Source organism: Camelina sativa, chromosome 20, assembly GCF_030686135.1.
Source record: "Camelina sativa cultivar CO46 ecotype springtype chromosome 20, ASM3068613v1".
NCBI classification, from domain to species: Eukaryota; Viridiplantae; Streptophyta; class Magnoliopsida; order Brassicales; family Brassicaceae; genus Camelina; species Camelina sativa.
The window spans coordinates 32,899,245-32,912,494 of NC_141899.1; the positions used below are offsets into that span (position 1 = coordinate 32,899,245).

General features: G+C 41.7%; 1 long non-coding RNA gene across 1 annotated transcript; it reads right to left on the reverse strand.

The window, feature by feature from the left end:
• Positions 1 to 7,117: 7,117 nt before the first annotated feature.
• Positions 7,118 to 9,815, reverse strand: LOC147919768 (uncharacterized). The gene is made up of 4 exons (XR_015592103.1): positions 8,252 to 9,815; positions 8,001 to 8,155; positions 7,828 to 7,900; positions 7,118 to 7,337 (listed from the first exon to the last, which is right to left on the reverse strand). It is a non-coding gene; the product is annotated as an uncharacterized LOC147919768 (long non-coding RNA).
• Between the last annotated feature and the right edge of the window lie 3,435 nt (positions 9,816 to 13,250).

The following is a 13,250-nucleotide window of genomic DNA, read 5'->3' on the forward strand; positions in this document are numbered from 1 at the left end:
ACAAAACACGAAAACTCGTTTTTCTGCCAAAACCGCAAAATTACGTTTTCCCGCCAAAACAGCAAAATTGTATTTTCCCGTCAAACCGCAAAATCCGCAAAATCATGGGCCATGAGTAGTAACTGTTTATCAAAAATGTGTTTTCGTCAACTTTTTTTTCTTTGTCAACTTGAATTTTATTAAAACTTAAAACTTGGTTCAACAACCAAGAAAAGATTACAAACTCCCAAACGAGAAAAACTTAGCCTAAACAAGGGAAACTTAAACAGGCAGACAATTAGAAGTTTCCAGAAAAAAACGCTAGAGGAAAAAAAAAATTCCCTGGAAACTAAAGTTCTAACAAAGGGAGACAAAGTAAACTGAACAAGAAATACAAACAGATAAAATCAAACCAAAACGAAGGAGGACAACTCCTTACCCTATAGCAGAAATAACTAGGCAAACACCTTAAAAATGGTAGAACCAAACGAAACTGAGATTCCTTTTCTTCTGAAACATCTTCGCATGTGATTTATCACGGATGTCCTCGGCCAACCGTAGATAACAGCTACCTCCTCCTATCACATTGAGAGTCAATCTCTCGAGAACCAAGGACAACATAACCCGGCAAGCAAAGAGCACTCATAGAAGTACATAGAGACTCACACACACTCCCAGATGCGACGAGGACGACTGATGCGTCTCCTTACGTCTAACTAGAGTCCTACCAAAAAGCAATCATATCTAAACAGATCATGAACGCAGGGACAAGGAGCAAGGCAAAACTTCACTAAGTTAACACACACCATGAACACCAAGGATAGGAAATCTCTGTAAGATTTGAAGACTACCAACCAAACAATAAGCACGAAACTTCTGCTAAGAAAGGAGTCGAGCCTAAAGGGAACCACAGGCTAAAACAAGGAGACAAGGATTGGGAGAAAAGGCAATGGCTTAAGCTGACAAACCACTCCAAATCTGCGGCTTAGAAATGAAAATAGGCACAGGACCAGTAACAAGAACTGAGACAGGAACAAGCAAACCCCAATGGCAATTATTCTTCAAACCAACCGTTGATCTAAGATCCGGCATCATTAACTTTACTTGTAATCAGAAACCTACCCAGAGATGACTGCTCTAAACGCTTCCTCAACACAATCACAAATCAAACCATGAATCCTCCAACAAAGTTCCCCAAACGAAGGTTCAACAAGACTGCAAACGACACTAAACACCTACCCTAGCTAAAACGGTACAGAAGAAAGACGGGACAACCAGCTTACTCAAAACATGAGACAACAAAAATCCAAGCCACATAAACGAGAAGCATCACCTAAAAGACCAGGACAACACCGGATCTGACAAAGGCAAGAGAGGCTTCTCCTGAAACTGGCGGGAGAGGACGAACAACGCTCAAAGGCCGTCGAGCAAGCCTCACAGTGAAGACCATCTCCTTCGCTGAGCTAACAAACCACACCATCGATCCACCAGATCTAGCCGAGTCGACTCAAACAGAAGCAAAAACAAGAGAACAAACGAACTACAGAGCAGCGGGGGCCCTCTCACAGCTACGGCGAAGAGCACCGGTCACCGGAGAGGGCAAACGGAGATTTTGTTTTTTGGGCGACGGCTAGGACGAACTCACGGGAGAGAAAGGGTTGAGATCTTTTTTTTGATAAATCTATGGTGTTTTCGTCAACTAACAAAAGTTTTTTTTTTTGAGTATACAGAAATAAAAGTACTTATTTTTCCATATATAAATGTGAAATCTTTTTATATTATTTTTAAAATTTGTAACAAATGGTTACATATATAGTACACTCAATCATTTTTATCATGTAACTTATAATTAAGCTAACTGACTAACTGTATGGTTGACATCGATTTAAATAGGTAATGTGTTTAGTGATAATCTGCACTTGTGTAGCGTAGACCACGTAGTCTAACGTGGGTTATCCTCATCAACAACAATATTTTATTTATCATGTATCCTTCAATTAGGAAGAATTTTGAGTGCAGTCATTAAAAAAATGGCAATTGTTTTCAAACTTATTCTTGAGATGATTAATAAAAATAAAATTTTAAATAAACTACTCATTCTAATTATTTATATAATATTTTGAATCCTTTAATTGTCAAGTAATAATACTATACGGGAGAACTTCTCTTCATGAATCTTTATAAAAAAAAGAAATACACTATAACAAAATTGATAATATTAAATAATTGCATAGTAACATAAACTGCAAAATATATTTTTTTAAATAAAAATATAATTTTTTTTAAATTCTTATATTCCAATTTGGGCCACCAATCATGAAATTCTTTTTTAGTTATTGTTTAGTTGACAGAAAAAAATAAAATAAATGTATATTTATATTTGAAAAATCAGACTCTTTTTTTATTTTTAATATAATAATTTTCTAGTGATCTCATACTTACTAATAGCCTAACCACATTCAAACCAATTAGCAGAAATAATCAACTTTTTAACCAATGAATTAAATAACCAATAACGAATTAAACAATAACATCTATCCAACAATGTCAATAATATAAGACAAGTCACAGAACAATGAACCAGCAACCTAAACAACAATTTTAGACCCCTACATTCAATTCTAACAACCTAACAGCAACATATAACAAACAACCGGACCTCTAAAACATAATCCTTTTTATCGCCTTGATTCCACGATCACACTTTTTCATTTACATGCACCACAACACAAATGAAATGCATCAGTATTATCATAAATATTCTGTAAGGCGATTCTCCCATCTACTAAACTATACACACAAGCGAAACACAATCACAAACAATACACAAAGGAAAAAAGCAAACCAGAGACCTCTGAACACGTGCGTCGACTATTTGCAATTACGTCGACTGACACACTCCTTGTGTCGACCAATGCACTCCTTGCATCGACCGATGCACTCTTTGCGTCGACCGATGCAATTCCTCCAAATCCCTAGATGCATCGACCAACGCACTCGTTGCATCGCTGTCAAATCCCTAACTGAGTTGACCGATGCACTCCTTGCATCAATCGATGCAGTTGCACAAAGCGTCACCAAAAACAATCTCCTTTGTCTCCTCTTGGCTCGGTGAAGCCAGAAACGATCTCTAAAAGCCACAAAACTCATGATAAACACTTACACGAGAACACATAAGCGTTCAACAACCGAAATCACACAAAACAAGTATCTAATTGCTAGATCAACCATGGTCACACACTCACCTTTGAGAATGAGAAAAACTGATTCTAAACTCACGAAAAAGCAAGATTCTACCATGATACTAGCCTCAGATCTCCCCTCCACATGAAAGATCTCTCAATAACATGCACCAAAATCTTTAAAAACACTCAAGAACAGATTCTCTCTTTCTTTTCTCTCTGGAACGGCAATAGAGGCTGAAAACTCTAAAATTCATCGAGTATTCCTTTTTATACCCGAGTTTAGGGTTTCCTGAACCCAAAAACGCTACCAGATGAGCATTTAACTTAAGTTGTCTCGCAAACATGAACCTTGCATTGACTGACACAACTCTGCGTCGATCGATGCATCTTCCAAACCGGGATTCCGGTTCACGGGCGTTACAATTTCCCCCCACTAATATAGATTTATCCTCGAATCTCAAACAACCATCAGCCGAGGACTCTCGTGCAACCGTTTTCACGGCCCACACCTCCTCCGACCGATCTATGATGGTTACCTCAAGGTGATAAACTCACGTTTCAGACATTATTTGCTCCCGAGTTTTGAACTTTTCCTTACTCATAAGTCTCAACCTTGAGTTTTCATTGGCTCCTCATGAGGCCTTAGCCTGCATGCCATAATATCGGCTCCTCATCAAGCAAAGGCCCGCATGCCATAATATATATAAGGGAAATCCAATATTTGTCTCTCAGGTTGCCACCATACAGCGCGTCCCGGATCGTCATCCAAAGTTGATATACCAGCCATACTATCAAGTCATAAAGTCTTAGAATATGACGGTACTAAGAATCTAAAGCTCTCCAAAGAGTTGTTCATGACTAACTGTTCTTAGAGCAGACAATTATGAACACGTCTGAGTCCTATCCCTCACAAGGTCTCCCTCCCGTGGCTCGCATAAAACATCACAATGACCGTCACGAAGACCTCACATCCCGAAGAACCATCACGAAGACCACACATCCCAAAGGACCGAGATGAAGACCATACATCCCGAAAGATTGTCACGAAGACCACACATCCCGAAGGATCACCTAAACATGCCACATTGGCTAATCAGTCCGCCACAAAGGCCACATAATGTCTCAAAAGACCACCCCAAGGGCCACACTCTGACTCTAAAGTCCGCCACAAATGCCATAAACTCGCCACCAAGGCCCACAACCACTAAAAATGGACAAATTCTAACTCACATAAAACTTTCTATTTTAGAATTTTCTACTTTTGAAAACTTTCTGCTTTAAGAAACTTTCCACTTTTAGCACAACCGTCAGAGAATCATGTATCTCGTACACCAGCTCATCTTGGTACTTAGTCGCACAACCAACCACCCTTATGCGACCAAGTATAAAAATAGATGGGCATGAATACTCCATTTCGCTCAAGCCACAGATTACACCGCACCAACACCTACCACAACAACTAAAACCAAAACTATGCAAGTTCAAGCCTCGAACTGCTTCTCGAACCACTTCTTGAACCTTGTCTTCATCCTCACCTCTGACTCCCAAGTCTGCTCCTCAACACCATCACAGTCCCATAGGACTCTCATCAAAAGAATATTCTTCTTCCGAAGTTCCTTAACTCTCCTCTCGAGAACCCTCACTGGTCTCGCCTCCAAAGTCATGTTGAGCTAAAGATCCTCGGGAATCTTAGCGAATAATTGATCATACTCGCGAAGACACTTCCGCAACATTGACACATGGAAGACCTTTTCGAACACACACATAACATCAGGCAACTCCAGCCTATATGCTACCGGTCCCACCCGCTTGACCACTTTGAACGTACCATGTACTTCAGACTCAACTTAGTCTTTGACAATGACCTGTTCAGACCTTGCAACATAGCCATCTTGAGGTACACTCTTTCTCCAACCTGAAACTCAAGATCTTTCCTCCTCTTATCAGCATAGCTAGTCTACCGATCTTGAGCCTCCTTCATGTTCAGCTCCATAATCCGAATCTTCTTCGAGGTCTCCTGAACAAAACTCACACCATATATGCTTCTCTCCCCCACCTGAGTCCATAACGGTGTACGACATGGCCTCTCATACAACGCCTCATAAGGAGTCCTCCTGACTCACCTGGTAGCTGTTATTATAAGCAAACTCTACCTAGCTCAGGTACTCATATGCACCTTCGTTCCCATCTATGCATGAAACGCCCTCCAAAATACCGAAGTGGATTTGGAATCTCTATCAGACACGATACTCACCGGTACCCTGCGCAATCTGACTATCTCCTTCACATACTTCTTAGCCAAGACCGTTGTTCCATCAGTCTTCTTGATGGCCAGAAAATGTGCAGACTTAGTCAACTAACCGGTCCACTATGACCCAAATCGCTTCAAAAGGCCAAGACACTGACAATCCTACCACGAAGTCCATCGTGATCATGTCTCACTTCCACTCTGGAATGGGAAAAGTTTGCAACATGCCACTCGGAACCTCATGCTCAGCCTTCACTAGCTAGCAAACATCACACTTCCCCAACTAGCTACATCCTTCTTCATCCCGACCCAATAATAATAGCGCTTGAGGTCATGGTACATCTTGGTCGCTCCTGTATGAATAGAAAATATGCTAGCATGAGCCTCCCTAAGAATATCCTGCCTCAACACCTCATCCTTGGGCACACAGATCCGACCGTGCACAAGAATGGTACTATTGGCAGAAACCTAATACTCAGAATCAACATCTCTAGAGGCATTCAACAGCCACATATCCTTCCCCTCAGCCAACCGCACTCTTCTCAAAAGATTTACTCGATCAGCCGCCTCCAATCGCAACGGCTCCTGAGAAAAAGCACACAATATCAACGCACTAATTTCTCTAACTAGAGTCTCCATATCCAGCTCCTGAGTCGAAACCGCCCGCTTCTGACTCAGAGCATCTGCAACTGAATTAGCTTTACCAGGGTGGTAAAGTATCTCCAGATCATAGTCTATTACCAGATTTTTACACTGCCTATGCCTCAATTCATCTCAGGCTGAGTGAATATGTACTTCAAGCTCTTATGATCTGTAAACACCTTTACCTTTGCGCCATAAAGATATGACCTCCAAATCTTCAGGGCGAAAACCACAGCAGCCATCTCCAAGTCATGAGTAAGATAGTTGTCCTTATGCTTCTGCAACTACCGCAAAGCGTAGCCGATAACCTTCCCATGATGCATCAACACACACCCCAAGCCAACTCTGGATGCATCTGTGTAAACCACATAAGGCTCACCGTGCTCTGGCAATGCCAACACTGGAGTAGTAGTCAACATCTCTTTGGGCTTGCGAAACCCTCCTCACACTCTCGTGACAAATTAAATGGAACATCCTTCCCTGTCAACTTAGTCATTATGGATGCCTTACTCGCAAACCCCCTCAGAAACTTCTTGTAGTAACCCGCCAACCCAAGGAAACTCTTTATCTCCGTGGCATTCTGCGATCTAGGCCAATACCTGATAGCCTGAATCTTCTCTGGATCCATAGAGACTCCCTCCGCCGAAACAATGTGAACCAAAATCTCATCTTCCTCTGCCAGAAAGTGCACTTGCTCAACTTAACATACAACTTATCCTCCTGCAGCTTCTCTTGAGCTGCTCTAGGTTAACATCTCCACCAGGGGCTCCACCTATTGAGACCCCCGCACCGAAAATTCTAGCACCACCGGCCAACTGGGCAGCGAAACCGCCCACACCAGCTCCATCGGCACCACCACCAGCCACACTCACAGACCCCTCCTGGAATGCCTGCGACTCGCCGACACCCTCCACCATCACACTCTGATCCACGATGTCACTAACAACTGGGCATCTGCCCCTATGAAACAACCCGACCCTTTTTTTTTTTTTTCTTTTTAATAATTAAATACAAGATATAATTAAGTATCCCATACTACTTAAATAAACAAACCAACCCACACATGGTAACCAACCAATAATAAACCAACATCCAATTACATGCACAGCGGAAACATATCAATAATACAAAACCAATACAACAACACTTCTATCCATCCTATCCAGCAACCTAACATATCTCTATCCAAGGTTCCATCCTAAACAATATAACAAAGACCAACAACACACAAACGAGACCCTAGTTCATCCTCCTCCTCATCGCCATGATTCCGCGTCACATACCTGCACACCACAAACAACAATTGAGATGCGTAAGTATTATCACAAATACTTAGTGAGGCAATCCTCCCATCTACTAGGCTATACACACAAGCCACTGAGAAACCAATGCTTAACAAATAACAACCAAACACAAACAAACCAGGAAATCACATAACAAGCAACTTGGTGTCGACCGACACCAGAGAGGTGTCGATCGACACTGGCCAAACATGGTGTCGACCGACACCTAACTGGTGTCGATCGACACTCCCTTCGCAGACGCGAACTGTACAAATCCGAACGACGAACCTCCGTTTCCTATCATCTCCAATCCGTTCCAACCTCACCCAAAACCTTCAGGAACCTATAGGAACAATAACACAACCACCACAAGCAAGAACAACACCACTAAAACAACCAATCAAGCAAGAACAACACAACAAAGCACCACCAATCAAGCAAGAACAACAAAGGATTCTCAGGCTTAGATAAGCCATGGTCATGCACTCACCTTATCAACTGATTATAACAACCAACACAACCAGTTGAGACCCTCCTAATGTCTGAAACAGCCCAGAAACGCCCTACAACAAGCCACACAACCAAAAACGACTTATAGCAAAACTGCTCAGAAACATCAAGAAAGAACAGTCTCAAAGACGAAACCCTAAAAGAAAAACTAACCGTTAACTAACAAATCGCTCCGGTGACAAGCTACCCCTAGACGTCACGAAGCTTCCCTCAAAATTTCAGCACGATCAGGCACCACACGAGACCACGATCTCAGTTACAATCTCCGATGGTCCCAACTCGCGTCTGAGAAAACGTGTCTCACGAAACTGCCAATAACTCATCGAGTTTAAATCCAAATCTACTTCTGTAAAAAGGAGAATGACGATGAAAGACTTGGGAATAAAACCACTAAATTTAATTACCTTTGAGAACGATTTGATATGCCGAAACTGTTTCCTCCCAAACCCTAACGATTCTGATCTTTCTCCTTTGATCTCCTTCAACCACAATAGGCTCTCTCCTCTCTCTCTAACTCTGAAAACGGCGACCACACACCCTAAAACCCTTCATTTGTCGCTTCTCCACTTATATACTCGGTTTAGATAACTAAACCAAACCAACCAAACCAAAATTGCGAATTAAAACAAACCCGACGAACCCAGACAAAGGGGTGTCGATCGATGCCACAAGGGTGTCGATCGACACTCCTTCCAAAAATCACAGAATCTGGTTCGCGGATGTTACACCCTACCACGACCACGACCACGTCCACGACCAGCAACAACACCACCTCTAACCATCTGCACTACCATGAACAAAAGGCTAAGTAAACAATCTGACCTTATACACAAAAACACAACTTACCGTGGAATCACATTGAAGGATTTAAGAGGATGTTCTATGACTTCTTGCCTCACACAATTGACTAACTCACATATTCAATCAAAGCATGTAAATCCACAACATCAACAATACAAAGCCTAGTGAACCTGTACCTAGAATCGTAAGGACTCTGATACCAAACTGAAATGACGAACCTTTTTTTGAAATAATAATTCTCTAGTGATCTCATACTCACTAATAACATAACCACGTTCAAACCAAATAGCGGAAATAACCAATATTAAACCAATGAATTGAATAACCAATAACATCTATCCAACAATGCCAATAACATAAACAACGTCTCAGAACAATGAATCAGTAAGCTAAACAACCGTTCTAGACCCCTACATTCAATTCTAACAACCTATCAGCAACATAGAACAAACAATTGGGCCTCTAGAACATCCTCCTCTTTATAGCTTTGATTCCACGATCACACTTTTCCTTCATCTGCACCACAACACAAATGAGATGTGTTAGTATTATCATAAATACTCTATAAGGCGATCCTCCCATCTACTGGGCTATACACACAAGCGAAAAGACAAGCATAAAAAATACGCAAAGGAAAAACAAGCAAACCAGACATGTGCGTCGATTTGCACACTTGCATTGAGTGATGCAACATCCTCGCATCGACCGATGCAATTCCTCCTAAACCCTAGATGCATCGACCGACGCACTCCTTATATCGACGTCAAATCTCTAACTGCGTCGACCGATGCACTCCTTTCATCAATCGATGCAGTCGCCAAAAACAATCTCCTCCGTCTCTGCTTGGCTCGGTGAAGCCAGCTCCAAAAGCCACAAAACTCATGAAAAACACTCACAAACGAGCACACAAGCATTTAACAACCAAAATCACACAAAGCAAGCATCTAATCACTTAGATCAACCATGGTCACACACTCACTCACCTTTGAGAATGAGAAAAACTGATTCTAAACTCATGAAAAAACTTCCTAGCAAGCTTCTACTATGATACTAGCCTCAGATCTCCACTCCACAGGAAAGATCTCTCAATAACATGCACCAAAATCTTCAAAAACACTCAAGAACAGTTTTTCTCTTTCTTTTCTCTCTAAAAACATCAATAGAGGTTGAAAACTCTAAAAGTCATCGAGTATTCCTTTTTATACCCGAATTTAGGGTTTCCCGAACCCAAAAACGTTACCTATTTAATGTTTAATGTTTAATGTTTTAAGTTTATTAAAATGTCTTTACACAAAAAGAGTTTATTTAAATATATATATACAAATATATACTTTTTTAATTAATAAAAAATCAAAAATTAATTAATAACTAATATATATATATATATTAAAATAAAAAAAAAATTTTGTGTAAAAACATTTTAATAAACTCAAAACATTAAACAGTTGGCAAAAAGAAAATTATAGTCTTAACCATGTATGAATTGTTGTATCTAAAAGTAACTTGCTTTCTAGCTAAAGTTATTTACTTGCGCGACTTTTCATTGCAATTTAGAATCAAAAGACCAAAGGATAATATAACAAAGATCCATTGGTTCTTAAGTCGATCATTTTGATCTTTGTTCCCAACGAATTGGCTCGTTTGAGCTGATCTTTTTTCTTTTTTGACAACAAAAGATCAGCTCAAACGAGCCAATTGGTTGGGAAATCGTTTACCAAAAAAACTTGGTGCGGAGATGTACGCGCTTGGCGTGCCAAAGAATCTGCCCTTACATTAGCATTTCTAGAAATTAAAGACAAAGAGAAGGAAGAAAATTCCTCCCTATCAGTCTTGATGTCGTCAAGGTACGCCGAGAACGCTGGCCAGTCGGAAGGGGAAGACACCATCTTCACCAAGTCTGAGCAGTCGGTATAGAAAGCCACCTCTCTGAAGTCATGCCCGATCATGCAGCGCATCTCCCAAAGGAAAGCTTCAACTTCAGTATGTAATGGAGATAGACTTCGTCGGAAATTCTTTGCACCCAAAAACGGCAAACCTGTCTGGGCGGAGGTGCAACACCATCGAGCACCTGCATACAAATTCCCTGCTTTCCAAGATCCATCTATGAAGCATCGGTATCCCGAAAAAACCGAAGGAAGGGAGGTTGTAGCCACCCTAGCTGGAATCTCCGAAACTACTGGAATAGTGGGATATGTCACAAGATCATCCTCGACCTGAGCCTGCTGCCACGCTGCAGCTTCTCCCTCTGCTACCCTAACAATATCCTCCGGCCGCTCGACAATATTTTCAAAAACACGTGCATTCCGTGCTTTCCAAATAAACCACATAAGCCACGGGAACGCCGCAACATGGGTCCCAGGATTCTGCTGTCCTAAAAAGTGATCAACATTTGCATATACTGATTCCATCGGGAAAGAATTAGGTCCCACCGGTACATGAGCTAGAGCCCAAACCTGACGGGCTGGAGGACACACAAAGATTGCATGATTGATAGTCTCCAAATCCGCGCCACATCGTACGCACCGTAAATCGCAAGCAATACCTCGTCGTCTCAAATTTGCCGAAACCGAAATACACCCAGATAAGACCTGCCACATAAAATGTTGGATCTTAGGTGGGCAACGAGCCCTCCACACGCTAGCCAGTAGGGGGGTAATTTTCGGGCCAGAGCCAGTGGCCGCAAAAGTCCGAATCACGTCATGACGTGCAGTGTGATAGCCAGATTTGACGGTATACATCCCAGTTTTCGTGAAGTGCCAACCGAAAGGATCATCCTTTTGATTACCACCCAAAGGTATAGCCCTTATCAATGCAATATCAAGTGGATCAAAATGCTCATTAAGCATATCCATACGCCAAGTATTAGTTTGTCGATCAATTAATTGATTCATTTGAAGAGAAGGGTCCGTTAAAGGACCCTTACTTAAAGCTGGTCTCGGGAATTGAGCTGGAACCCAAGGGTCAGACCATATAGAAATGGTGTCCCCAGAGCCAACCCGTTTAATAAGCCCTTTATTAACCAGAGAGCGAGCAGAACATATACTCCTCCACCCATAGGAGGGAGAGTATGACCTAATCGGATCCAAAGGATGCGTATTCCTATAATACTTACTTTTAAAAACCCTGGCAAACAGCGACTCTGGAACTTCTATTAGACGCCATAGTTGCTTGGCCAGTAATGCCGAATTAAAGTCATCCACATTCCTAAAGCCAAGACCACCCAACTGTTTACTAACACATAATTTCTCCCAGGCAAGCCAATGCATGCCCCCTGTCTTACCACTGGTACTCCACCAAAAATTTGCCACTGCACTGGTAAGCTTGGATGTTATTGTTTTTGGTAAACGAAAACAAGACATCACAAAAGTTGGAATAGCAGTAGCCACAGATTTAATCATCACCTCCCTTCCCCCTTTTGAAAGTAAATTTGCCGTCCAACCATTCGTCCGACTCTGAATCCGCTCCCTAACAAAGGAGAAAACCTTAGTCTTAGCCCCACCTAAACTCTCAGGTAAACCCAGATATGATCCCATACCACCCAAGGTCGTGATCCCGAGAACGTCCTGGAGTTTGGTTTTTGTCTGCTCATCAATCTTGTGCCCAAACTGTACCGAGGATTTTGTGAAATTAATTTGTTGACCCGAGACAGATTCATACTGTTTTAGAATATCTAAAATAACCCAACATTGTCCTATATCCGCCTTACAGAAGAAAAGACTATCATCGGCAAACAACAAATGCGTAATATGCGGGCATTTATTTGCCACTTTGATCCCGGGAATAAGATTATCCCTCTCTGCTTTCCGTATATTAGCAATTAAAGCTTCTGTGCATAAGATAAACAAATAAAGAAACAAAGGATCACCTTGTCGTAACCCCCTCTGTGGAACAATCAAACCATTTGGCTGACCATTAATAAGAATCCTATACTCTACCGAAGTGACACAAAACATTATCCAGGAAACTCATGACTCGGCAAACCCCATCTTCTGTAACAGAGCTGCCACAAAATCCCACTCCACCCTATCATATGCCTTGCTCATGTCTGTTTTGATGGCCATAAAGTTTCCTTTACAAGACGGGTTTGTGCGCAAACCATGAAACATCTCTTGAGCGATAAGGATGTTATCTGAGATCAGCCGACCTGGTACGAAAGCCGATTGAGTCTCAGAGATAAGACCAGGTAAAACCCTCTTAAGACGCTGACATAAAATCTTTGAAATAATCTTATATACAACGTTACACAGACTAATCGGCCGTAATTCTGCCATTCTAGTTGGCTTGGCCACCTTTGGAATAAGGCAAATATGGGTTCGATTTAGGCCCTTGTCAAAAACTCCCTCCACTAAAAATCTATTAAACAAAGCTACAAGGTCCGTCTTAACTATACCCCATGCTCTTTGGAAAAACAAAGCTGTCATCCCGTCTGGGCCACGGGCTTTATCTGGGTGCATCATAAATAAAGCAGACTTGACCTCAGCCTCCGTAGCGGATGTTGTCAGCCGCTCATTATCCTCAGCTGTAATAACCGTATTGACCTCCCGTAGGACCTCCTCAAAGTTGTCCGGGTTTGTTGAAGTAAACAAATCCTCAAAATAAGAG